This window comes from Bison bison, unplaced genomic scaffold (assembly GCF_000754665.1).
Source record: "Bison bison bison isolate TAMUID 2011002044 unplaced genomic scaffold, Bison_UMD1.0 scf7180017864254, whole genome shotgun sequence".
NCBI lineage: Eukaryota > Metazoa > Chordata > Mammalia > Artiodactyla > Bovidae > Bison > Bison bison.
The window spans coordinates 11,056,928-11,080,647 of record NW_011494826.1 but is presented as its reverse complement, the minus strand read 5'-3'; the positions used below and the strand labels follow the sequence as shown (position 1 = coordinate 11,080,647).

General features: G+C 39.3%; 1 pseudogene; it reads right to left on the bottom strand.

Moving 5' to 3' along the window:
- LOC104994270 overlaps positions 1–16,859 on the bottom strand; it is a 56,983-nt pseudogene extending 40,124 nt beyond the window's left edge.
- Between the last annotated feature and the right edge of the window lie 6,861 nt (positions 16,860–23,720).

Genomic DNA, 23,720 nt, shown 5'->3' with positions numbered 1-23,720 from the left:
CTTTTCTAGCCTCTTTTGAACTGTCTCAAACCTCCAGTACAATCTTGAGTGATAGAAGGTAAACTTGTCTCATTGCCCATCTCAAGGGGGTATTTTTTAAATTAATTTATTTTTTATTGAAGGATAATTGCTTTACAGAATTTTGTTGTTTTCCGTCAAACCTCAACATGAATCAGCCATGGGTATACATATATCCCCTCCCTTTTGAAGCTCGCTGCCATCTCTCTCCCCATCCCACCCCCTAGGTTGATACAGAGCCCCTGTTTGAGTTTCCTGAGCCATAGAGTAAATTCCTGTGGGCTATCTATTTTACATTTGGTAATGTAAAGTTTCCATGTTACTCTTTCCGTACATCTCACTTTCTCCTCCCCTCTCCCCATGTCCATAAGTCTGTTCTCTATGTCTATTTCTCTATTGTTGCCCTGTAAATAAATTCTTCAGTATCATTTTTATAGGTTCCATATATACGTGTTAGAATACTGTATTTATCTTTCTCTTTCTGACTCACCTCACTCTGTATAATAGGTTCTAGGTTCATCCACCTCATTAGAACTGACTCAAATGTGTTCCTTTTTATGGCTGAGTAATATTGCATTGTGTATATATACCATTGCTTCTTTATCCATTCATCTGTCGATGGACATCTAAGTTGCTCCCATGTTCTAGCTATTGTAAATACTGCTGCAATGAACAATGGGATACATGTGTCTCTTTCATTTTTGGTTTCCTCAGGGTATATGCCTAGGAGTGGGATTGCTGGGTCATATGATGGTTTTATTCCTAGTTTTTTAAGGAATCTCCATACCATGTTCCATAGTGGCTCTATCAGTTTACATTCCCACCAACAGTGCAAGAGCATTCCCTTTTCTCCACACCCTCTCCAGCATTTATTGTTTGTAGACTTTTTGATGATGGCCATTCCGACTGGTGTGAGGTGATATCTCATTGTAGTTTTGATTTGCATTTCTCTAATAATGAGCAATGTTGAGTATCTTTTCATGTGTTTGTTAGCCATCTGTATGTCTTCTTTGGAGAAATATCTGTTTAGGTCTTTTTCCCATGCTTTGATTGGGTTGTTTGTTTTTCTGGTATTAAGTTGTATGAGCTGCTTGTATATTTTGGAAATTAATCCTTTGTCAGTTGTTTCATTTGCTATTATTTTCTCCCATTCTGAGGGTTGTCTTTTCACCTTGCTTATAGTTTCCTTTGCTTTGCAAAAGCTTTTAAGTTTAATCAGGTCCCATTTGTTTACTTTAGTCTGTATTTCCGTTACTCTAGGAGGTGGGTCATAGAGGATCTTGCTTTGATTTATGTCACTGAGTGTTCTGGATATGGCTAGAATCTTAACAAAGGGAGAGTAGTTCCAAAATGTGAATACTTAACTATATCTCTAAATAAAATAGTTGGTATTTGAATTATACACTTTTAATAATTAACAAATATGAATTGAGCATATATAATATATCAGGTGGCCTTGGAGGTCAATTTAAATAGTTCCCATCCCTGATGGATAGAGGGTAAAGAATCTGCCTGCAATGCAGGAGACTGGCTTCAATTTCTGGGTCAGGAAGATCCCTTGGAGAAGGGAATGGCTACCCACTTCAGTATTCTTGCCTGGAGAATCCCATGGACAGAGGAGACTGGTGGGTTACAATCCATGGGGTCACAGAGTCGGATATATTAGTTGGACTAACAGTCAACCCACGGACTGTAGCCCTCCAGACCTAATAGAAGCAGACCTAACAGAAGTAGACAAGATTAGGAGGAGGTTGCAAGAATATACAGAAGAACTATACAAAAAAAAAGGTCTTAATGACCCGGATAACCATGATGGTGTGATCACTCAACTAAAGTCAAACATCTTGGTGTATGAAGTCAAATGGGCCTTAGGAACCCTTACTATGAACAAAGCTAGTGAAGGTGATGGAATTCCAGCTGAGCTATTTCAAATCATAAATGATGATGCTGTTAAAGTGCTGTGCTCAATATGCCAGGAAATTTGGAAAACTCAGTAGTGACCAGAGGACTGGAAAAGGTCAGTTTTCATTCCAATACCAAAGAAAAGCAATGCCAAAGAATGTTCAAAGTACTGTACAATTGCGCTCATTTCATATGCTTAGGAAGGTAATGCTCAAAATCCTTCAAGTTAGGCTTCAACAGTATATGAACTGAGAACTTCCAGATGTACAAGCTCTATTTAGAAAAGGCAGAGGAACCAGAGATCAAATTGCCAACATCCATTAGATCATAGAGAAAGCAAGGGAATTAAAAAATATATATACATCTGCTTTATTGATTATGCTAAAACCTTTGACTGTGTGAATCACAACAAACCGCAGAAAATTCCTTAAGAGATGGGAATACCAGATCACTTTACCTGTCCCCTAGAAAACGGTATGCAGGTCAGGAAGCAACAATTAGAACAGGATATGGAACAACATGTTCCATGGTTTTTTACTGATTCAAAATTGGAAAAGGAGTTATGTCAAGGCTGCATATTGTCACCCTGCTTATTTAACTTCTGTGCAGAGTACGTCATGTGAAATGCCGAGCTGGATGAATCCCAAGCTGGAATCAAGATTGCTGGGAGAAATTTCAAAACCTCAGATATGCAGATGATACCACTCTAATGGAAGAAAGTGAAGAGGAACTAAAGAGCCTCTTGATGAAAGTGAAAAATGAAAGTGACAAAGTTGGCTTAAAACTCAATATTCAAAAAACTAAGGTCATGCATCTGGTCCCATCACTTCATGGAAAATAGATGGGGAAAAAAATGGAAACAGTGGCAGTTTTTATTTTCTTGGGCTCCAAAATCACTGCAGATTGTAACTGCAGCCATGAAATTAAAAGATTCCTCCTTTGGAAGAAAAGCTATGCCAAACCCAAACAGTGTATTAAAAGCTAGAGACATCATTTTGCTGACAAAGGGCCATATAGTCAAAGCCATAGCTTTTCCAGCAGTCATGTATGGATGTGAGAGTTGGACCATAAATAAGGCTGACTGCCAAAGAATCGATGCTTTCAAACTGGTGCTGGAGGACTCTTGAGAGTCCTTTGCCCAGCAAAGAGACCAAATTCAGTTAATACTACAGAAAATGAACCCTGAATATTCATTGGAAGGACTGATGCTGAAGCTGAAGTTTCAATACTTTGGCCACCTGATGTGAAGAACTGACTCATGGGAAAAGACTGTGATGCTGGGAATGACTGAGGGCAGGAGGAGAAGGGGAAAACAGAGAATGAGATGGTTGGATGGCATCACTGACTCAATAGACATGAGTTTGAGCAAACTCTGGGCAATAGTGAAGGACAGAGAACCCTGGCATGCTGCAGTCCATGGGTTCGCAAAAAGTTGGACACAACTTATCAACTGAAAGACAACAAACATTATTCTGAATGTTTCTGTGAGTTAAAGAGCAAGCTAGAATCTCAGAAGGCATCTAGTTTGCACATAAAGATATTTGCTGGGTTCTGATGCCGAGTGGAGCTCTGGTTAACTGAGCCAAATTTTCTAAAAGGGAGAGTGAAATCTGCTGCAATTGCTTTGTGCTTTACTTTCCTGAAAAACGCATTTTAAAGTCCATCTATAAAAACATTGGTTGTATCTGAAGGCTCATTGGGCAGGAAGAGAAAAAGCTTAGCGGGGAACCTCTGAAGAGCAGATCTACATTATTGGCAGTCTTCAAGACTGAGAAGAAATATGTGAAAGCCCTGATAATACATAACCCATGAGAGGCATACCTAATGATGAGGGTGAACAAGAATTAGACTGAATCTTTCTAAATCTACAACCTTGCATTGACTCAGCTCATCTTCTGGTTGAATTCAGATGATCTGCTCCACATCCTATCTGGTTAACATGGAAAAAGGAAACTCGCCTCTCACTGGTAATATAATACCACTGGGATTCCCTAAGACTCTCTAGTACACAATGCCCTGTGTATAATTTTTAAAAATTAGAAATCAGAGACAAAGAAAAACAAGGGAAACAACAATATATACAGACTTGCATATGATCTAGATACTGATGTTAACAAATAAGGACTCTAAGATAGCTATAATTCATTTATTCAAAACAAGAGATAAGATGCACAAAATAAATAAAAAGGTTGAGACTTTCAGCATCAAATTGGTACCTACAAAATAATCAAATGGATATTCTGGAACTTAAAAAAGTTTAATATATGTATGAAAGTGAGAACCATATTAGATGGGTTTATCAGAGATTGGAGGCAGAAAGATTAGTAAAGTAGAAAACACTGCACAAGTGAAATAAAGACATGGGCCTACATGGGACAAACAGGAACCTCTCAAAGGCATGCATAGCTGGAGTTCCAGAGGGGAGAAGCAAGAGAATGAAGCAGGAACAGTATTTGAAGAGTCAGTTACTGAATATTTTCTAAAACTGAGAAAAGAATCAACCCAAAGAATTCCAATGAGGAAAAACTCAATTCAAAGGAGGAAAAGCACAAAGAAAACCACATCTAGACACATCATTGTAACACTGCAGAATATCAAGGACAAAAAGGAAATCTAAAAAGCAACAGGAATTTTAAAAAATATATATTGCCTTTAAAGTAGTAACGATAAGGCTGGCAGCTGAATTCTCAACAGAACTGACACGAGCCAGAGACAATAGAGGAACATTTCTAATCACTGAAAGAAAATAACTGCCAACTTTAAAATTCTACACACCATAGATATTTCTTTCAAAAATGAAGTTAAAATAAAGCCATTTTCAGATGAAAGTCTAAGAGAAGATTTTTGCTATATCTATACTAAAAGAAAATCTAAAGAGTGTTCTTCAGGCAAATGGAGATTCATTCCAATTGAAACCTTGACAAGGAAAAAGAGAAAGAAAAATATCAGTGGGTCATGTTTAAGGAAAATTTACTATACAAAATTATAATTATAATAGCATTTGAAGTTAAAAATGCATGCAGAACTGAAATACTCAACCAAAATTACTCAAAAGGCAAGAGGGCATAAACAGAGCTTAATGGTCCTGAGGTTCAAGCAGTATCATGTTTGGGATAAAGGTAATAACTTATATTAATTTTAGTAAATCAAGAATGAATTATTACATCTTGGCAGCTTGGCTATCTACTAACATGACACAAAATTAATTTGACAACAGAAATGAAAATGCTGTTACAAATCATTTCTTAATTTTAATAGAGTTGAGGAAATACGAATGGCAATAGGCATAAATGCCCAATCAGATGTTTATTGGGCCCCAACTTACAAACTGTATGTTCAGCTGAACCCCAAAAGAATAAAATTTAAAAGAATAGAAAAGTCTCAGTATATATCATTGGAAATTATCTCTAAAACATAAGATATAATGAGACTTTATAATGCATTTATCACCCTGGGAACAAAACCACATCATGTTTTCAACATAAGTCATTCAATTTCCATATGCACATTCAAAGATTCATAAAGAAAACAGTACTGTTAGTAGTTAGGATCCCAAAATACATGATGAAAATAATAAAAATTATAAAACTTCAGAAAAGGGAATATCATGCTAGAATTATCAGGGAAATCTTTAAGAAATAGGTAGAATCTAAAGTAGGACCTGAAAGATGACTGGAAAACAAATTTCACTTTTTGATAAAAAATGTACTATGAAGAATAGAAATGCACCTTTCTGTAATCTTTGGCTAGAAGTGGAAAATGAAATATAACACTAATAATAAAGATCTGAATTTGGAAACTTAACTGTCTCATTCACAACATTAGTTCTTAAGAATGGAGACCTGGGAAAGGATGACTGACATGGAACTGAAGATATTCTGTTTGGAAAACAGACCTTCTTAAAGTTTCCTCTCAATTTATACTTTGTCACAAATAGAGGATGCAAGCTGAGAGATTTGAGAACAAGAAGAGAAGAGGACTGAGTGCCAATTTGCGTAGTGAAATGATTAAAAGAGTTAAAAAAAAAAAATCCATGCTGAAGCTCTGAAGTATCAGAGCTATGTCTCCACAAAATGGCTTTTTACCCTTATAAAGTTTCAAAGGTTAATTATCTTACCCAACCTCAGAGGTCAAACTAGTTATTTTAATCAGTGTTTGGGAATGTTGACAATTAACAAGCAAGTATACTTAGGTTGTACTTAGGTGTCTTTATTTTCTAGCCTTGTACTTAAAACACTATCACTCTATAATGAAGACACTGCAGATTGGTTCATAGATATAATTTGTTGTTTTAACATGAAATTTTTTTGTATTTTTAAAAATTATAAGTGAGAGGAAGTGTGATTTCTAACACCAGTCTCAATTAACCATGGCTATAACTGTTTCCATTCTTTGACCTGTGAAGTTACTATGCAGATATCACTAGTGATACTTTATTTATGCTGCAGATAGCTCATGGGAAGAGAGATAAGTAATTCTATTTACTTACTTGGAAAACCCCAAACTGAGGAAATAACAGTTGTCTTTAATAAAACACAAATGCTGTGGCCGCACGGCCAGCATAATAATATAAGTAAATGAGTAATCATCCAACCCCATGACTCGTGGCACTGTGGGACACACATCTAGAGGGGACATATACGCTGCTGACTGGATCCTCTAGGGAGCATATAACAACTCTAGCTTAATTATGCAGTGAGACTTGGAGTGGCAGTTGTGGAATAACTAACACTTCCATTTTCAACGTTTGGCTGTCTTAAACCCAGCTTTGTCTGATCACAAATGTCTGAGTCTCTATGATAATGTTTAATATATTTTAAACACAGTAACTTTACAAATACTTGATAATTTTAACTAAATTATAAACTTCAGATATACTTTGTAACTCCATGGAAACAGTTTTGCTCCTACAACAAATCCTTTGTGGCTCTGAATCCCAAATTACGTCTGGTTTTGTTTTAGATCTCATCTGTGAATTTTTAAAAAACACTTTCATCGTTTTGAAGTAAAATAATTAATGAAATTTACACAAACAATATTCTCTCAGGCACTGCTAGCCAATCACCAAGGACAACACACAGCGTTTCTTAGAAGTGGCATGACAGCACATCATTCTAAATTTGGTTACTCCCAGTAAGTTTAAAGGAACATTATCAAAAGATATGGCTGGGTGATTATGTAGCCTCAAGTAACTGAATAATTAAGCTATGCTTTAACCCATGAATATCACTGTCTTAATTTACTGTAGAATGTGTCATTTTCCTACCTACATGGACAATCTAAAGTACATGAGAGAAAAAATATGCCGCAGTTTTCTCTAAGGCATACTGTCCTAGATCTAGAAGCCAAATTCCCCCCAAAATTCCATACTTATTTTAATAAAGTGAATCCAATATGCTAATGTCCTCCATTTAAAAAACTTTATAACAAAATATCAGTAAGTACATATGATAAATGAGATAGCAAAGTATGAATGCCAAGGCCAAATGATAAAAATTTATGAGTATTTCTAATATCAATACTCTTGTGTTTTGAGAGCCTTATGCATTATTGAATGATTGTTACACTGCTACTATGTTTTTTAATTAATTTATTTATTTTAATCAGAGGCTAATTACTTTATAATATTGCAGTGGTTTTTGCCATACATTGACATGAATCAGCCATTGGTGTACATGTGTCCCCCCCCATCCTGAAATCCCCTCTAGCCTCCCTCCCCAGCACAACTACAATGTTAACCTAAAATGTCCTGAGGCTCTTAAATACTCAGTACTTAAACCTTCATTCAGGGTTGATATTATGGTATCAGACAAATACAGGGCTACCAGAGAAATGGGGCTTAAATCAGTTCAGTTCAGTGCAGTTCAGTCGCTCAGTTGTGTCTAACTCTTTGCGACCCCATGAATCGCAGCACATCCATCACTGACTCCCGGAGTTTACCCAAACGCATGTCCATCGAGTCAGTGATGCCATCCAGCCATCTCATCCTCTGTCGTCCTCTTCTCCTCCTGCCCCGAATCCCTCCCAGCATCAGGGTCTTTTCCAATGAGTCAACTCTTTACATGAGGTGGCCAAAGAACAGGAGTTTCAGCTTCAGCATCAGTCCTTCCGATGAACACCCAAGGTCAGATCTCCTTTAGGATGGACTGGTTGGATCTCCTTGCAGTCCAAGGGACTCTCAAGAGTCTTCTCCAACACCACAGTTCAAAAGCTTCATTTTTTGCTCTTTTATTCATTCTTCATTCTTTTCTTCGGTGCTCAGCTTTCTTCACAGTCCAACTCTCACATCCATACATGACCACAGGAAAAACCATAGCCTTGAATAGACAGACCTTTGTCTCTGCTTTTGAGTATGCTGTCTAGGTTGGTCATAACTTTCCTTCCAAGGAGTAAGTGTCTTTTAATTTCATGGCTGCAATCACCATCAGCAGTGATTTCGGAGCCCCCAAAAATAAAGTCTGACACTGTTTCCCCATCTATTTCCCATGAAGTGAGGGGACCAGATACCATGATCTTAGTTTTCTGAATGTTGAGCTTTAAGCCAATGTTTTCATATTCCTCTTTCACTTTCATCAAGAGGCTTTTTAGTTCCTCTTCACTTTCTGCCATAAGGGCGGTGTCATCTGCATATCTGAGGTTATTGATACTTCTCCCGGCAATCTTGATTCCAGCTTGTACTTCCTCCAGCCTAGCATTTCTCATGATGTACTATGCATATAAGTTAAATAAGCAGAGTGACAATATACAGCTTTGACATACTCCTTTTCCTATTTGGAACCAGTCTGTTGTTCCATGTCCAGTTATAACTGTTGCTTCCTGACCTGCATACAGGTTTCTCAAGAGGGAGATCAGGTGGTCTAGTATTCCCATCTCTTTCAGAATTTTCCACAGTTTATTGTGATCCACACAGTCAAAGGCTTTGGCATAGTCAATAAAGCAGAAATAGATGTTTTTCTGGAACTCTCTTACTTTTTCGATGATCCAGCAGATGTTGGCAATTTGATCTCTGGTTCCTCTGCCTTTTCTAAAACCAGCTTGAACATCTGGAAGTTCACAGTTCATGTACTGCTGAAGCCTGGTGTGGAGAATTTTGAGCATTACTTTACTAGCATGTGAGATGAGTGCAACTGTGCAGTAGTTTGAGCATTCTTTGGCATTGCCTTTCTTTGGGATTGGAATGAAAATTGACCTTTTCCAGTCTTGTGGCCACTGCTGAGTTTTCCAAATTTGCTGGCATATTGAGTGCAGCACTTTCACAGCATCATCTTTCAGGATTTGAAATAGCTCAACTGGAATTCCATCACCTCCGCTAGCTTTGTTCATAGTGATGCTTTCTAAGGCCCACTTGACTTCACATTCCAGGATGTCTGGCTCTAGGTTAGTAATCACACCATTGTGATTATCTGGGTCTTGAAAATCTTTTTTGTACAGTTCTTCTGTGTATTCTTGTCACCTCTTCTTAACATCTTCTGCTTCTGTTAGGTCCATACCATTTCTGTCCTTTATCGAGCTCATCTTTGCATGAAATATTCCCTTAGTATCTCTAATTTTCTTAAAGAGAGCTCTAGTCTTTCCCATTCTGTTGTTTTCCTCTGTTTCTTTGCATTGATCACTGAGGAAGCGATTTCTTATTTCTCCTTGCTATTCTTTGGAACTCTGCATTCAGATGCTTATATCTTTTCTTTTCTCCTTTGCTTTTCACTTCTCTTTTCACAGATATTTGTAAGGTCTCCTCAGACGGCCATTTTGCTTTTTTGCATTTCTTTTTCGGGGTGGTCTTGATTCCTTTCTCCTGTACAATGTCACGAACTTCCACCCATAGTTCATCAGGCACTCTGTCTATCAGATCTAGACTCTTAAATCTATTTCTCACTTCCACCGTATAATCATTTGATTTAGGTCATACCTGAATGATCTAGTGGTTTTCCCTGCTGCTGCTGCTGGTGCTGCTAAGTCACTTCAGTCGTGTCTGACCCTGTGCAACCACAGAGATGGCAGTACACCAGGCTCCCCCATCCCTGGGACTCTCCAAGCAAGAACACTGGAGTGGGTTGCCACTTCCTTCTCCAATGCATGAAAGCGAAAAGTGAAAGTGAAATCATTCAGTCTTGTCCGACTCCTAGTGACCCCATGGACTGCAGCCTACCAGGCTCCTCCATCCATGGGGTTTTCCAGGCAAGAGTACTGGAGTGGGGTGCCATTGCCTTTTCCCTACTTTCTTCAATTTCCATCTGAATTTGGCAATAAGGAGTTCATGATCTGAGCCACAGTCAGCTCCCAGTCTTGTTTTGCTGACTGTATAGAGCTTCTCCATCTTTGGCTGCAAAGAATATAATCAATATGATTTTGGTGTTGACCATCTGGTGATGTCCATGTGTAGTCTTCTCTTGTGTTGTTGGAAGTGGGTGTTTGCTATGACCAGTATGTTCTCTTGGCAAAACTCTGTTAGCCTTTGCCCTGCTTCATTCTGTACTCCAAGGCCAAATTTGCCTGTTACCCCAGGTGTTTCTTGACTTCGTACTTTTGCATTCCAGTCCCCTATAATGAAAAGGACATCTTTTTTGGGTGTTAGTTCTAAAAGGTCTTGTAGGTCTTCATAGAACCATTCAACTTCAGCTTCTTCAGCATTACTGGTTTGGGCATAGGCTTGGATTACTGTGACATTGAATGCTTTGCCTTGGAAACGAACAGAGATCATTCTGTCGTTTTTGAGATTGCATCCAAGTACTGCATTTCGGACTCTTTTGTTGACCGTGATGGCTACTCCATTTCTTCTAAAGTATTCTTGCCCACAGTAGTAGATAAAATGGTCATCTGAGTTAAATTCACCCATTCCAGTCCATTTTAGTTCACTGATTCAAAGAATGTCGACATTCACTCTTGCCATCTCCTGTTTGACCACTTCCAATTTGCCTTGGTTCATGGACCTAACATTCCAGGTTCCTATGCAATATTGCTCTTTACAGCATCGGACCTTGCTTCTATCACCAGTCACATCCACAGCTGGGTATTGTTTTTGCTTTGGCTCCATCCCTTCATTCTTTCTGGAGTTATTTCTCCACTGATCTCCAGTAGCATATTGGGCACTTACCGACCTAGGGAGTTCCTCTTTCAGTATCCTATCATTTTGACTTTTCATAGTGTTCATTGGGTTCTCAAGGCAAGAATACTCAAGTGGTTTGCCATTCCCTTCTCCAGTGGACCACATTCTGTCAGACCTCTCCACCATGACCGGCCCGTCTGGGGTGGCCCCACGGGCATGGCTTAGTTTCATTGAGTTAGACAAGGCTGTGGTCCTAGTGCGATCAAATTGGCTAGTTTTCTGTGATTATGGTTTCAGTGTGTCTGCCTTCTGATGCCCTCTCGCAACACCTACCATCTTACTTGGGTTTCTCTTTCCTCAGATGTGGGTTATCTCTTCACGGTTGCTCCAGCAAAGCTCATCCGCTAGTCCTTACCTTGGACGAGTCACCCCTCCTGACCTTGAACGTGGAGTAGCTCCTCTTGGCCCTCCTGTGCGCACGCAGCCACCACTCCCTTGACGTGGGGTTGCTCCTCTCGGTCGCCGCCCCTGACCTCAGACATGGGGTAGCTCCTCTCGGCCGCTCATGCGCCATCACAGCCTGGCACTCTTAGGGCTTAAATAACCAGCAATAAAATTAAGTTCATGCTGAACTGATAAGCAGCTTCAACAGGTGTTTGTTGCTCCTACCCAAGCCTAGGATTGTCCCTAAAGTCTGCTTGGGAGAGTTAGGAGACCCAGTTGCCTAGGGTACAGAGATGTGCTAAGGAGTTCAGCATTTGCAAGGACCAACTCTCAGTTCTCCCCCAGTTTCATCTGATCCTTTCCTCATTCTTTATCCTGATTTGTTTCATTGTGCCCAATTCTTGTCTTGTCACTAAGTCGTGTCTAACTCTGCAGCTTCATGGACTATAGCCCTCCAGGCTCCCCTGTCCATGGCATCTCCTGGGCAAGAATACTGGAGTGGGTTGCCATTTCCTTCTCCATGGGATCTTCCAGACCCAGGGATTGAACCTGTGTTTCCTGCCTTGCTGGCGAATTCTTTACCACCGAGCCACCAGGGAAGCCTACCCTTAGGGAAGAGAAGCGAAAGGCTATAACTGCATGACAGAAACAACATTATTAATATTTGAATAAACATTCACAGCCTCTGCTTCAGTCTTACCTCCATTGCCTAATTGGCATTTCCTTCTTTTCTGATTTTAATCAGAGGTGAAAGAATATTGAGAATGTGAGAGATAGAGAGGCTTTGGGGAGGCTAAGCACTGTGAGAAACATAAAGGGAGGGAAGGAATGAGGTGCCAAGACATGCTGCATTGGAGATGAAATGTTCTTTCACGATTCACAAGGAAGCAGGAAAAAGTGATCTTGGAGATGTATTAAATTACTTTTGGTTGCTTGACTGTGCTTCTCTTTTAATGTTACACCTCACCAAGACTGGAATTTTCAGGCATAGTCCACAACATTAGCAGAACAAAGGGCAATAAAGGCAGGAGCAAGACCTAAACTTACCGATGACCGACAACCACCCAGGTGGCGCTAGTGATAAAACAGCAGCCTGCCAATGCTGGAGACATAAGAGATGTGGGTTCTGTCCCTGGGTTGGGAAGATCCCCTGGAGGATGGCACAGCAACCCACTCCAGTATTCTTGCCTGGAGAACTCCATGGACAGAGGAGCCTGGCGGGCTATGGTCCATAGGGTCGCAAAGAGTCGAACACAACAGAAGTGACTTAGCAGACACACAGGCAACAACCACGAGATTGGGTGGAACCTATGAAGACAACTGAAGGAAATCAGTTAGCTGGAGAATAGAACAAATATAACCAAGAAAAATTCATGATGATGATGACCAGTATTCAGAAATTTGTTATTGTTCAGTCACTCAGTCATGTCCGACACTTTGCAGTCCCATGGACTGCAGCACACCAGGTTTCCCTTTTCTTCACCATCTCCCGGAGCTTGCTCAAACTCATGTCCATTGAGTTAGTGATGCCACCAACCATCTCATCCTCTGTCATCCCCTTCTCCTCCTGCCTTCAATCTTTCCCAGCATCAGGGTTTTATCTAATGAGTTGGCTCTTTGCATCAGGTAGCCAAAGCATTGGAGCATCAGCTTCAGAATCATTCCTTCCAATAAATATTAAGGGTTGATTTCCCTTAGGATTGACTTGTTTGATCTCCTTGCAATCCAAGGAACTCTTAAGAGTCTCCTCCACCACCACAGTTTGAAACCATCAATTCTTGCCAAAGATATGAGACATAAGAGATGTGGGTTCAACCCGTGAGTCAGGAAGATCCAGGCACTCAGGCTTCTTTATAGCCCAACTCTCACATCCATACCTGACTACTGGAAAAAAAACACAGCTTTGACTATATGGACCTTTGACAGCACAGTCATGTCTCTGCTTTTTAATACACTGTCTAGGTTTCAGAAATTAATCCATTTTAAGTTTGAATTTATTTTATAATATAATTTAAGGCATTAATTTTCCAAATAGTGAATTATTGACTCAATGACCAAAAAAGACCCCCCCCCCCGCCCAAAGTGCTTAATATACTCCAAAAAAGTAACTTGTTATACTGGAGGAAAGTAGAACTTTCGTCTAAATCAGCGTGACTCACAGACAGACATATTTACATGTATATTAGATGAGCTAAAAGATCATGCTGCAGTTCACAGATGCTATCTGCATAAACAAAGGGAATTGATGCCAGTCAATCCCTGCTAATGTACAATAAGCACAGGAATAACAGAGAAGACAATGGCCCATTTTCAATATCCCCCAAACCAATTACAAAAGACTGAAAAGGATGGAGAGGGGCTTGGTGTTTGGAGGTTTGTTTTTCATGGACAGATGGTTTCCTCATCGTTATTTGTGGTACCACCTAAAACTTATCTGACTGGGAAGCAGATATCACTTCCTGTCTGCATGCTGCCTTGTACTGCAGTTCCATTCATTTCATGGGGTCTCTTCTGGTAAGATATGAACCTTTTTTTCTCCTGACTACAGGGCATCCTAGAGTTAATGACAGACTGTAGCTGTCTCATAGTCTATTATATTTTCTCGATGACCAAAACAAATCTATACTCATGTAAATGTGCCTTTTCCTTGGTGGAAACTGAAATCAGTTCCACACAGTTAATCATACCATAGTCTCGCCTATATAGTCAGAAACTGATATTAAGTCTCTCCTTAGCCTGCTCCAAACTCAATAACCCCAAAGAGTTCAATGTTTCCTAGTCAACACACTGTTTTCTTTTTTTTTTAAACCCTCATTTCCTCTGGACCCTATCCAAACTCTCTATTTCTTAGATCAATAATAGGATTAACATGAATCTCACCACAATAGCAAATAAGAATAGAACCACATGAACTATACTGGGAGAAATCACTTCGTATTTCCAATGCTTGCATTTGAGAATTTGATTTGAAATGGTGAGCATGCGTTATTGACTCATTACCTTGCAATTTAGGCTGTCTTTAGCTATGTTTATAAAATCTGACTGAAAGTATCATACCTGCCAATATTCAACTTCTACTTTCTTTCCCCAAAATAACGTTCTGTTTTTTTTTTTTCTTACTTATTCCTGAGTGAATTATATGGAATACAAAACTTGAAATATCAAGCTCAATAATTTATTCAGTTTCTGGGGAAATTCATATTTTAATTTCTGTAGGATTGTGTTCTAAGATATAACATCCACATTAAATTGTATAGGGCTTCCCTGGTGGTTCAGCTGGTAAAGCATCTGCCTGCAATGTGGGAGACCCAGGTTCGAACCCTGGGTTGGGAAGATCCCCTGGTATTCTTGCCTGGAGAATCCCCATGAACAGACAGTCCATGGTGTGGCAAAGAGTTTTACATGACTGAGTGACTAAGCACACACACACACTTTATATATCTATCTATCTATCTATATATATATATCTATATCTATCTTATTCCATATGTACACATATATGTATAAAATATAATCCATTAAGAAAACTTTTAAAATAGTCAATAATCATAGTATCATGGTATCTCAGAGGTGGAAGAGCATTATGTAGATTCCATTCCTTCAGAGGCACCAGCTTAGTTACCTTGATTTAAAAAAAAAAAAAAGTGATGAAATGGAATCTGTAATGCCCAACAGAGCACTAAAATGCAGCCAGGAGGCCACTGGGGAATTAGAGACTATGCATATCTCCACCCAGACAGAACATGAACTTTGGGCCACAATATCTTGAAAGAATGCTTATACATTGAACTCTGAGTAACAGCCTTAGAAACCAATCACATATAAATAAGAATGATTCCAGTTTGCCAACATCAATCATAATTCTTGGGAAACAATTCATGTAAACTTCCTCCATTAAAAAAACAAACAAACAACTTTTTAGTTTTTAACTCTTCTTGTGGTACATTTGAGTTTCTACCCAAATCTGTGTCTCTTGAATTGCAATTCCTGACTCCCAAATAAATGTTTCTCCTTTATCTTACAGCACTGCATTTATTTCTAGATCAAAAAAAGGAGATGATAATCTTTGAATTTATAATTCAGCCCAACTCCAAGAATGTGATTTCTAGTGAGCTTGACAGAGATACTATAAGGAAATAATTTTAAAATGCCATCAAAGATTATTCAAAAGATACATCAAATATATTCATCACAGAGCTGATGACAGAGGAAGTAATTATAAATTCCCTAACTAAAATTCCAAACACCAAGTGTATGATTAAATGCTTATATAGGAGTTGGCCATTTTTGTAACTTAATTGAGGGAAATTCTCCATATTTTATTTTAGTAAAGCTTTTTTACAACATGTTTGTTTCTAGAACACAGATGCCATGGAAACCACCACTAAAGCCAAGATCGAGAAAGGACTCATTCTAACATCATCGTTATTGGAACATAGATTCAGGCAAGTCCAGCACTACTGGCCATTTGATCTACAAATGTGGTAGGATTAACAAAAGAACCATTGAAAAGTTTGAGAAGGAGGCTACTGAGATGGGAGAGATCTCCTTTACATACCTCTGGGTCTTGGGTAAACCGAACACCAACGGTGAGCTTGGTATCACTGTTGACAATTCCATCTGAAAATATAAGACCAGTAATTATTACATGACCATCATCCATGGCCTATGACACAGGGAATTTAACAAAAACATGATTATAGGCACATCTGATACTGATTCTCCTTATTGATTGCTGTTGCTGGTATTGTTGAATCGGAAGCTGGTATACACTAGAATGGGCAGATCTGTGAATGTGCCCTTCTAGCTTACATGTGTGTGTGTGTGTGTTAGTCGCTCAGTCGTGTCCAGCTCTTTGCAACCCCATGAACTGTAGCCCACCAAGGTCCTCTGTCCATGGAATTCTCCAGGCAAGAATACTGCAGTGGGTTGCTAATCCCTTCTCCAGGGGATTTTCCCAACCCAGAAATTGAACTCTGGTGTCCTGCATTGCAGGCAGATTCTTCACCGACTGAGCCACAAGGGAAGCCCTCTGTGCCTTATATGCTGGTCATGAAACAACTAATTGTTGGTGTTAATAAAATGGATTCCACTAAGCTACTATTTGAGCCAGAGAGATAATGAGGAAATCATTAACAAAGTCAGCACCTACATTAAGAAAACTGGCTACAACCCAGGCACAGTAGTGTTTGTGCTAGTTTCTGGTTGGAATGGAGACAACATGCTGGAGTTAAGTACAGATATGCCTTGGTTCGTTACCCATAAATATAGTAATGCCAGTGCTGAAATCTCTGGATTGTGTCCTGCTCACCAATTCTTCTCATTAACAGGACTTTGGGTTGTTCTTCCAGGATGTCTACAAAACTGGTGGTACTGGGACTGTCCCTGTGTGTTGAGTGGAGACTGCTGTTCTCAAACCTGGCATACTCATTACCTTTGCTCCAAACAGCATTACACCTGAAGGTAAAGTCTGTTGAATTGCATCATGAGCTTTGAATGTAGCTCTTCATGGGGATAATGTAGACTTCAATGTAAAGAATGTGACTGTCAAAGATATTCATCATAGCACTGTGGCTGGTGATAGCAAAAATGACCCACTATTGGAAGAAGCTGGCTTCAACACTCCAGTGATTACCCTAAACCACCCAGGTCATATCACTGCTGGCTATGCACCTGTTGCTGAATTGTCAGGTATCTCGTATTGCTTGCAAGTTTGCTGAGAAGAAAGAGGAGATTGATCACCACTCTGGTAAGAGGCTAAAAGATGGCCTCAAATTTTTGAAATCTGGTTGATGTGCTTCTTGGAAGCTTAGGTGTTAATAGCTTCTCTGGCTATCCATATTTGGCTATTTGTGATGTGAGATGGACCACTGCTGTGGGTGTCATCAAATTCATGGACAAGAAGGCTGCTGGAGCTGGTCAGGTCACTAAGTTTGCTCCTAAAACTTAGTAAGGTAAACGAATATTATCCCCAGTACCCGCCATCCTAGTCTTAAGCAGACAGGTGGAAGAAGGTCTCAGAACTCTTTCCCTCAACTGACCTGTTTAATAGTAAAAGTTTGGTTAATAACAATGCATTGTAAAACCTGCAGAACGAAAGGAGGGTGATTTGTGGATCATTTGGTTTTTTTCTGTGGCAATTTTAAGTTGTTTGTTTTAAAAATTAGTATGTTTTAATGAAAACAATATGACCAAAAATCTTGAATTTTGAGATCCTTTAAAACAAAATGTAATGAGAAAATTCAGTGTAAAAAATAAAATACATCTATACCTATAAGACTATCCTTCCCAAAATCAAAATAAAATGAAGATATGTAGATACATGGATAAATATATGCACATTTATAAATGTAGAAAAATAACTGGAGGTAAGCAGTTGATAACAGTAATTATCTCTTCATAGTTACAGGTGTTTGTTTTCTAAAATTCTGTTTTCCTTTTTAAACAATGCATGTAAACTTTTAATTTGAAATTAAGCTAGTCTTTAGAATTTTGTGAATCTGTAAAATTAATCATTAGTCTTCTTTTGGATTCCTTAGCCTGATTGCTTTCAAACTGAAGTATTTGATTTCACAGCTAACCTGAGTCACTAGTTAAAAGCAATACATAAAATAAAAGCACCCTCCACTCTTAAAATTGCTATATCTCCATGTATGACATCAGAAAAATATCTGACCTGCACAAAGACAAAAAGATACATATGAAATCTTGGAAACGTGAGGAAAGTGAGCTGCTTCAGGATTTAGAGAGGCTAAAAATAAAACAGAAAGTCCAAGGAAGCTTCTACAGACTCCTAATTTGGTCAAGGTAGAGGGTACATGAAAACCACAGGGATTACAGTGAAGACACCTGAAAAAACATGTTTCATTCAGGTGATCAAGATAAACATCAACAGGGATAAGTCATGTAGGTAGCATGTACTCCTTATATAATGTAATGAACGTGGCACCTCACCTCTTTGATCTTCTTCCCCCAAACCCATAACCTCGGTCTAATCATGAGGAAGAAATCATATGAATCCCAGGTGAGGGACATTCTTCAAAATGCCTGACTAGTAATCCTCAAGACTTAAAGTCATTGAAAATAAGTCTGAGAAACTGTCGGAACCAAGAGGTCCTAAGGACACATGATGGCTAAATGCAGTGTGGTATCAAGACTGGGATCCTGAAACAGGGAAAGCAAATGAAGTTTAAAAGAGAAAAGGAAATTTGAATACAGTATAGAATTTAGTAAATAATGAGATTAATGTATCAATATTGGTTCAGTAGTTATAATATGTACCATAATAAAGAAAGTTTTAATAATATCTCCAATGCATGAAAGTGAAAGTGAAGTTGCTCAGGTTGTCTACTTGAAAGTTACACGGTCGTGTGTGACTCCTAGCGACCCCATGGACTTCAGTCTACCAGGCTCCTCCGTCCATGGGATTTTCCAGGCAAGAGTACTGGAGTGGAGTGCCATTGCCTTCTCCGAATAGGAAAACTAGGTGTGGAGTATATCAGAAGTCTCTATACTATCTTTCATAACTTTTATGTAAGTCTCACTTCAGTCAGTTCAGTTGCTCAGTCATGTCTGACTCTATGTGACCCCCTGGACTGCAGCACGCCAGGCTTCCCTGTCCATCACCAACACCCGGAGATTACTCAAACCCATGTCCATTGAGTCCATGATACCATCCAACCATCTCATCCTATGTTGTCCCCTTCTCCTCCTGCCTTCAGTCTTCCCATCATCAGGGTCTTTCCCAAAGAGTCAGTTCCTCACATCAGGTGGCCAAAGTATTGGAATTTCAGCTTCAGCATCAGTCCTTCCAATGAATATTCAGAACTGATCTCCTTTAGGATGGACTAGTTGGATCTCCTTGCTGTCCAAGGGACTCTCAAGAGTCTTCTCCAACACCACAGTTCAAGAACATCAATTCTTCAGTGCTCAGCTTTCTTTATAGTCCAAATCTCACATCCATACATGACTACTGGTAAAACCATAGCTTTGACTAGATGGACCTTTGTTGTCAAAGGCTTTGGCATAGTTAATAAAGCAGAAATAGATGTTTTTCTGGAACTCTCTTGCTTTTTTGATGATCCAAGGGATGTTGGCAGTTTGATCTCTGGTTCCTCTGCCTTTTCTAAAACCAGCTTGAACATCTGACACTTCATGGTTCACATACTGTTGAAGCCTGGCTTGGAGAATTTTGAGCATTACTTTGATAGCCTCTGATATGAGTGCAATTGTGCAGTAGCTTGAGCATTCTTTGCCATTGCTTTTCTTCGGGACTGGAATGAAAACACCTTTTCCAGTTCTGTGGCCACTGCTGAGTTTCCAAATTTGCTGGCATATTGAGTGCCACACTTTCACAGCATCATCTTTTAGGATTTGAAATAGCTCAACTGGAATTCCATCACCTCCACTAGCTTTGTTCGTAGTGATGCTTTCTAAGGCCCACTTGACTTCACATTCCAGGATGTCAGGCTCTAGGTGAGTGATCACACCATTATGATTATCTGGGTCATGATGATCTTTTTTGTATAGTTCTTCTGTGTATTGTTGCCACCTCTTCTTAATATCTTCTGCTTCTGTTAGGTCCATACAATTTCTGCCCTTTTTTATATCCATCTTTGAATGAAATATTCCCTTGGTATCTATAATTTTCTTGAAGAGATATCTAGTCTTTCCCATCCTATTGTTTTCCTCTATTTATTGCACTGATCACTAAGGAAGGCTTTCTTATCTCTCCTTGTTATTCTTTGGAACTCTGCATTCAAATGGGCATATCTTTCCTTTTCTCCTTTGCCTTTTGCTTCTCTTCTTTTCACAGCTATTTGTAAGGCCTCCTCAGACAACCATTTTGCCTTTTTGCATTTCTTTTTATGGGGGACAGTCTTGATCACTGCCTCCTGTCCAATCCCTTGAATCTATTTGTCCCTTCCACTGTATAATTGTAAGGGATTTGATTTAGGTCATACCTGAATGGTCTAGTGATTTTCCCTACTTTCTTCCATGTAAGTCTAAATCTACCCTAAAATGAAACGTTAATTTTAAAATTGTATGCATACATGCATATGCATGAACAGTGTTTTTCACTGCTGCTGACACCATTGACACCCCTCCTTGAGTACAATCACCTGAAACAGTGATACTGTTTAATTCATCCTTGTATTTCCTACAACTACTTAAACTATGCCTTTTACACAATCACTACATGATAAAGGTCCATGGAGCTGAAAGAGAAGAGGATCTGAAGTCCAGGGCCCAGCTGATTTTATGGTAAGAAAAAGTTTCTGTTAAGTTTTCTTTTCCCACTCCCAGCAGTTATTGCAGACTTTAGTCTTATTATGAGAGAAAGACCCATAATGGTGGACTGAAATTGAAAAAAAGAAAAAAAAATGAACAATTTCAGCCATCACATTTGCAGCAACATATACAAATCTCATTGGACCTGTGGGCGTTTTAGTTTACAAAATTACCTTAAATTTCTTTGCTTAAAGTTTTGAAAGTCAAAATAAGGAGAATACATTCAAGAAGATAACACAAAAGACCTGCATTTTGAAGGTTCTGAGAGATTAAATAAAAAAAATATATGTGAACACCCTTTAAAAATTATCACACAATCAAATAGCCCTGCTTAAATTGCTTCCGGTGTGGAGCATCTGAAAGTCCTAGTTCTCCCTGGTGATCACAGTGAATACTGATGTGTTACATCACATTGGAGGGCCCGTTACAATGGCAGGAAACATACAGTGTAATGTAGAATGAGATCACAACTGTAAGTACATGCAACACACACACACACACACACAAAATACTAAACTCAGCTCAATGTTTCTTGATGATTTCTTCCATTATTATTCATGTTACTTTGCACTTCTATTTCCTGTATCTGCTTGTAAGTTTTATATTTTCTCCTCTGAACTATAAATAAGTACCTATAACTTGTTAATGCTTGTATCCTCAGAATATTACAGAGTTCAGCACATAATAGACACTTTTTATTCAACAAATATTTCTGGAGCATTTACCAGAAGATGTGAAATACAGAAAAAGTCCAAGTATTCTGTTCTCATGGTAATGATATTCTAATGGGTTAAAATGCTTGAAGGTAGTAGGCGTAGATGGAGAAGGCAACGGCACCCCACTCCAGTACTCTTGCCTGGAAAATCCCATGGATGGAGGAGCCTGGTGGGCTGCAGTCCATGGGGTCTCTAAGAGTCAGACACGACTGAGCGACTTCACTTTTCACTTTCATGCATTGGAGGAGGAAATGGCCACCCACTCCAGTGCTCTTGCCTGGAGAATCCCAGGGATGGAGCCTGGTGGGCTGCCATCTATGGGGTCGCACAGAGTCGGACACGACTGAAGCAACTTAGCAGCAGCAGCAGTAGGCATAGAAGGAGAAAATTAGAGCAGGTTAAGAGGAATTTGAATTGGAAAGGGAAACAAGTTGGAATATTAAGCAGGGTGGTTGCATTGAGAAGGTGAGATTTGAACAAAAGTTAGAAGGAAATAATGGTTTCAGGCAAGCAGATATCTAGGGGCAAAGCATTTGAGGTAGAAAAATAGGGCACTGGCTCTATGGTACACATTTACCTGGCATGTTCAAAGAGGAGCCAGGAGGCCAAAGTACCTGGAGCAAGGTGAAGGAAAAGAAGGAGGGCAGGGAAAGTCAGGCCTTGAAAGGCCTTGTAGGGCAGTATAAAGACCTGTGCTTTCCTCTGCAATAAAATGGGGAACAATTGCTGAGTTTTGAGCAAGTGTCATATCATCAGACCTACATTTTCAAAGGCTCACTTTGGCTGCTGTGTGGGGAATAGATTATGTAGTAACTAAGGCAGGAGCAAAAAGATCTTTTAGGAGGTGAGTCATACATAACTTTGGTGGCTCAGACCAAAGGAGTATGTCCATGATGAGGATTAGTTGAATGCTGGGTATGTTAAAGTAAAATCAACAGGATTTTATCATAGAGTCAACAAATAGTTTAAATAAAGATTGGCCAACATTCCTTAGTAAACATCACCAACTGCCAAAGGCTTTAAAAACACTTATGGGCAAAGAAACTCAAAATAAAACAAAGACCATATCTGCTACATTAACATTATGTCTATTACATTTCTACTTTGTCAAGAATGACTAATTGTGGGACTTCAGCCTTAGAACATTGGCAACTGGCTTGCAGACTCCCAGGGTTTTTATTTAGAGACAGAGTTTGAGAACCACTCAGCTGTCCAAATTTGAGGAACTAAGATGCTGATATTGAAACTGTTTTTTCCCAGGTATCATGAGGGACATCTCACCTATTCAAAGGAACACCACTGTCTGATTTCAACCTGACACTGGGGAGTGCTTCTGGAGCCAGTAGGCAGGAAGGCTCACAATACTGAGTCCTAGTTCTTACTCTGCTCACCAATCGATACCACTTTTTGGTGCTCATTATTTTGATAAAGATATTAGCAGAGCAACAGTAAAATTAAAGTACTCCATAACCTCAGCAGCCACCATTAACTTCTGAAATATTGTTGCATGTTTGCTTTTACTGTCACTTTACAAAAGCACTTACCGAAAGGCAAGGAAGCCAAAAAGGGAAAAAAATATCTGCTGCTGGCAGTAAAGAGGAGGATGGTTATCTCTTTGCAGACTGCACCTTCCCTTTTCCCAAAGCAAGGGGCACAGAGATCTGAGTCTCCTTTTTGCTGAACTTGGCGAGAAATTGGTAGATATCTTCTAGAGTATGTGGAGGGCAGAACATACTTCCCCAAAGATCAATCCTATTTTCCTTTCTCATTCTTCCTTTCTTAAGTCTTCTCTCCGCTTTCACTGGCCTCCCAGGGATCCAAGCTTGCTCACAGGAAATTAACTGAAATTAGTTATGTACATCTCATCTGCCCTCTGTCCAGTGGATACATGTTAAGTTGAAGAATATCAGACTTTTCCCACCTCCCGTCCATCAGGTGGGGACATTGTTTTATTTACAGGGGGTGGGGGTGGGGAGCATGGTATATTTCCTCAGGGAAGAGAAGAAAGATATCAATATTTGGAGCATGTTCAGATTCCCCAGATCAGCTGCATAGCAGCAGCAGCCCCTCTAATTTCATACCTAATTCCAGGTCATGCTGAGAATGCGAGGTCCTGGTCTTTATCTTTACAAAATTGTATCACTCTATACACTCTCTGCCTCACAGGGCTTTTCTGAAGACAAATGAAATAACGTCATCTGTTCAGTACAAGCCTGTCCCCTCACAACTCAATGAAAGATGCTATGTATTATGACCACGCTTTCTCTTCTGTAGCATACAGTACTTCCTATGTTTATTCACAGTGG